Source organism: Phyllopteryx taeniolatus, unplaced genomic scaffold (genome assembly GCF_024500385.1).
Source record: "Phyllopteryx taeniolatus isolate TA_2022b unplaced genomic scaffold, UOR_Ptae_1.2 contig_457, whole genome shotgun sequence".
Classification (NCBI taxonomy): Eukaryota; Metazoa; Chordata; class Actinopteri; order Syngnathiformes; family Syngnathidae; genus Phyllopteryx; species Phyllopteryx taeniolatus.
In genome coordinates this window covers 1-4,420 of record NW_026903401.1, presented here as the reverse complement: position 1 = coordinate 4,420, position 4,420 = coordinate 1, and the positions used below count along the sequence as shown (strand labels likewise).

Sequence of the window (4,420 nt, the reverse complement as noted above, 5' to 3'; positions counted from 1 at the left end):
TCAGAATCAGAATCAGAATCATCTTTATTTGCCAAGTATGTCCAAAACACACAAGGAATTTGTCTCCGGTAGTTGGAGCCGCTCTAGTACAACAGACAGTCAATTTACAGAACACTTTGGAGACATAAAGACATTGACAAAAAACAACAACAAACAACAATTGTGCAAAAAGATGCAGAGTCCTCTAGCACTTAGAGCAGTTCGAATGGCTAATATCGCAATAGTCCGGTGCAATGACCATTGTGCAAAGGGCACTGAGACTTCAAGGAGTGTATGCGGTTTAAAGTGACGAGTAGTGCGATAATCTGGGACAATGGTTGTGCAAATGTTACAGATACTCCTCAATCAGTGTGCAAATGGAGCAGATGCTACTCTGGCATGAGTGGCCACTATATGCAAATAGTGCAGCACGGCGAGACAACTACAGTGAGTGCACGAGTAATACATAATACATAATTGGCCCCACAGAAATGTGACAATGAACTCAAGTCAAAAAAAATTGCCAGCTTGTTGTAATGGAATTGTAAGTTAGCTGTTTAAGAAGTTGATTGCAAGAGGGAAGAAGCTGTTGGAATGTCTACTAGTTCTAGTTTGCAATGATCGGTAGCGCCTACCTGAGGGAACGAGCTGGAAGAGCCGGTGACCGGGGTGGGGAGGGTCCGAGAGGATTTTGCACGCCCTTGTCTTAGTTCTGGCAGCGTGCAAGTCCTCAAGGGTGGGTCGGGGGGTACCGACAATCCTTTCAGCAGTTTTGATTGTCCGTTGCAGTCGGAGTTTGTCCTTTTTTGTAGCAGCACCAAACCAGACTGTGATGGAAGAACACAGGACTGATTCGATGACCGCTGTGTAGAACTGTCTCAGCAGCTCCGGTGGCAGGCCGTGCTTTCTCAGAAGCCGCAGGAAGTACATCCTCTGCTGGGCCTTTTTGAGGACGGAGTTGATGTTGGTCGCCCACTTCAGGTCCTGGGAGATTGTAATTCCCAGGAACTTGAAGGTCTCGACGGTTGACACAAGGCAGCTGGACAACGTGAGGGGCAGCTGTGGCGAAGGATGCCTCCTGAAGTCCACGATCATCTCTACAGTCTTGAGCGTGTTCAGCTCCAGGTTGTGTCGGCCGCACCACAGCTCCAGCCGCTCCGCTTCCTGTCGATATGCAGACTCGTCACCGTCCTTGATGAGGCCGATGACAGTGGTGTCATCTGCAAACTTCAGGAGTTTGACAGTCGGGTTCGCTGAGGTGCAGTCGTTCGTGTAGAGAGAGAAGAGCAGAGCAGAGAGATCACAACCTTGGGGCGCCCCAGTGCTGATGCTGCGTGTGGATGAGGTGGTCTCTCCCAGCCTGACCTGCTGTGTCCTGCCCGTCAGAAAGCTGTAAATCCACTGGCAGATGGCAGGTGAGACGCTGAGCTGGAGAAGCTTGGATGAAAGGAGTTCAGGGATGATGGTGTTGAACGCTGAGCTGAAGTCCACGAACAGGATCCTCGCGTAGGTCCCTGCACTGTCGAGGTGTTCTAGAATGAAGTGCAGTCCCATGTTGACTGCATCATCCGCAGATCTGTTCGCTTGGTAGGCAAACTGCAGGGGGTCCAGCAGGGGACCTGTGACACTCTTGAGGTGGTCCAGCACAAGACGTTCAAAGGACTTTATGACCACAGATGTCAAAGCGACAGGCCTGTAGTCATTCAGACCCGAGATTGCAGGTTTCTTGGGGACTGGGATGATGGTGGAGCGTTTGAAACAGGATGGAACTTCGCACATTTCCAGTGATCTGTTGAAGATCTGAGTGAAGACTGGCGCGAGCTGGTCCGCGCAGACTTTGAGGCAAGATGGGGACACGTGGTCCGGGCCTGCCGCTTTGTTAATCTTTTGTTGTTTGAAGATGCGTCTCACATCCTGTTCATGGATGGTTAACGCAGAGGTCAGAGGTGTGATTGTGGTCGCGGGTGCGTCCGGGTTGGTGTGTGGTGTGCAACTGTCCTTTTCAAATCTGCAGTAGAAGGTATTCAAGTCGTTGGCTAGTGTGCTATTGTTCTCAGCTTGGGGGGATCGTCGCTTGTAATTAGTCAGCGACTGGAATGCATGCCAGACTGATTTAGAGTTGTTTGCGCTAAACTGTTTTTCCAACTTTGCTGTATAGATCCTCTTTGCAATGTTAATTTCTTTGGTCAGCTGGTTTCTAGCTCGATTATACAGGGCCCTGTCCCCGCTCTGATATGCGTCCTCCTTAGCTTGGCGAAGCTGCTTAAGTTTAGCAGTGAACCATGGCTTATTGTTGTTGAATGTGCGAAATGATTTTGTTGGTACACAGACCTCTTCACAGAAACTGATATAGGATGTGACAGTGTCCGTATATTCATCCAGGCTGCCAGCTGAATTTTCAAAGACACTCCAGTCTGTGCAGTTTAAGCAGCTTTGAAGTTCCATCTTGGCTTCATTTGTCCACTTTTTGACTGTTTTCACTGTAGGCTTCGCACATTTAAGTTCTTGCCTGTACGTCGGTATTAAGTGAATTAAGCAGTGATCAGACGAGCCCAAGGCTGCACGAGGTATAGCACGGAATCCGTTTTTTACCGTGGTGTAGCAGTGGTCTAAAGTATTATTTTCCCTGGTAGGACAGCCGATGTGCTGCTTGTATTTAGGGAGTTCGTGGTTGAGTTTAGCTTTGTTAAAGTCCCCGAGAATAATGAGGGGTGAGTCGGGGTGTTTTTTTTCAATTTCGTTGACTTGATCGGCGAGCGTTAGCAATGCGGCGTCCGTGTTAGCTTGAGGCGGAATATAGACGCCAGCGAGAATGAATGATGCGAACTCACGTGGCGAGTAGAATGGTTTACAGTTTACGAATAGCGACTCCAAATGCGGGCTGCAGTGTGTGCTGATCACCGTGACGTCCGTACACCATTTTTCGTTGATATAGAGGCATATCCCGCCGCCCTTTGTTTTCCCCGATGATTCCATGTCGCGGTCCGCTCGATGAATGTGGAAACCGGGAAGCATAATGCCGGCATCGGGTACAGCGTCGCAGAGCCAGGTCTCCGTGAAGCACATGGCCGCGGAACGTCCGAAATCTTTACTTGTCTTTAACAGAAGATGAAGCTCGTCCATTTTGTTGGGTAGGGAGCATACGTTCGCGAGGTGGATCGACGGGAACGCCAATCTGTGTCCTCTCTTGCGGAGTTTCACCTGAATGCCGGCTCGCTTCCCTCTGTGGCGCCGCTTCCGTCTCCATGCGCCGAAAACCGCGGACGCCGCTCCGGTAAGTAACTCTGGGAAAAAACTGAGCGGATATTCGAAAGTTGGTGACAGAAAGTCTGGAGTAGACTCCTTGATGGTTAGCAGGTCTCCCCTTGTGTAAGTGAGTCGTGTAAGGTCTCCAAAGACGGACGAAAAACACAAAAACAAAGACAATACTAGAGAGCGCGTTACCGAGGCGACCACACTGGTAGGCGCCATCTTGTAATCATCAGTCTACGCATATGACCCACTTCTGACAAGATGTGACCAACAAACACTTGGTTCCTGTCCTCGGTCGTCCAGAACCGGTTGGGGAAAATGTGTGTTTTGCAAGCAGAAGGAGTTTGGACTCATTTACCGCAAACAGAGCTGAATATACACAAAAGGGTCAAGCTGCATTGGCCGGGAATCGGACCCGGGCCTCCCGCGTGGCAGATGAGAATTCTACCACTGAACCACCAATGCTTGGTATTGGTGCTCTTGCACTTTGACTACATTCCAATGGTCTCGAACGGGTCGCCCACCGGATGAGCAGACCGCCTGGGGTGAATAAAGACCCGGACCCTTTGTTCCTTCTAAACAACACAACGTACTACTGTCAAGATGGCCGAGCGGTCCAAGGTGCTTCATTCAGGTTGCAGTCTTTATGGAGGCGTGGGGTCAAATCCCATTCCTGACAGTGTATAAAGACAATGTGTCCCTTCAGGCATTCATTTCCTTTTTGTGAGTGCGTGTTAGATAAATTGTAGAAGTTATCATTTGCTTAGCTTGCATTAGTATAATGGACAATTTTAGATGTCTCGCCTTCAAAAAGAAGACCCAGCATCATCCGATGGAAGGGCGCCTGGACCAAGGACGTGATCGGATGTGGTCGGGTCGTGACAGGTGTTGGTTCAATATTATGTGTTGTGTCTTATTACTTAGAATACTATGTCTGGGAAAAACCCTCTTATTATCAAATATTTTGTGTTGTGTCTTATTGCTTAGAACATTATGATTTGTAAATCCCTCCTATTTCAAATAAATACAGGAGCGAGGGGGGGGGGGGGATTGTTTAGAGCGTGTTGAGAGGCTGTGATCTGAACAATCTCCCATACGCCCTCCTCATGAGAAAAAGAAACCAGCGTCTTCATTCCTTTTGTGTCTATTATAATGTTGGGTAAGATAAATCCAACAACCATCTTCACAC

General features: G+C 48.8%; 1 non-coding gene across 1 annotated transcript; it reads right to left on the bottom strand.

The window, feature by feature from the left end:
- Nucleotides 1–3,625: 3,625 nt before the first annotated feature.
- On the bottom strand, nt 3,626–3,696 carry trnag-gcc (transfer RNA glycine (anticodon GCC)). Its single transcript has one exon. It is a non-coding gene; the product is annotated as a tRNA-Gly (tRNA).
- Nucleotides 3,697–4,420: the final 724 nt, after the last annotated feature.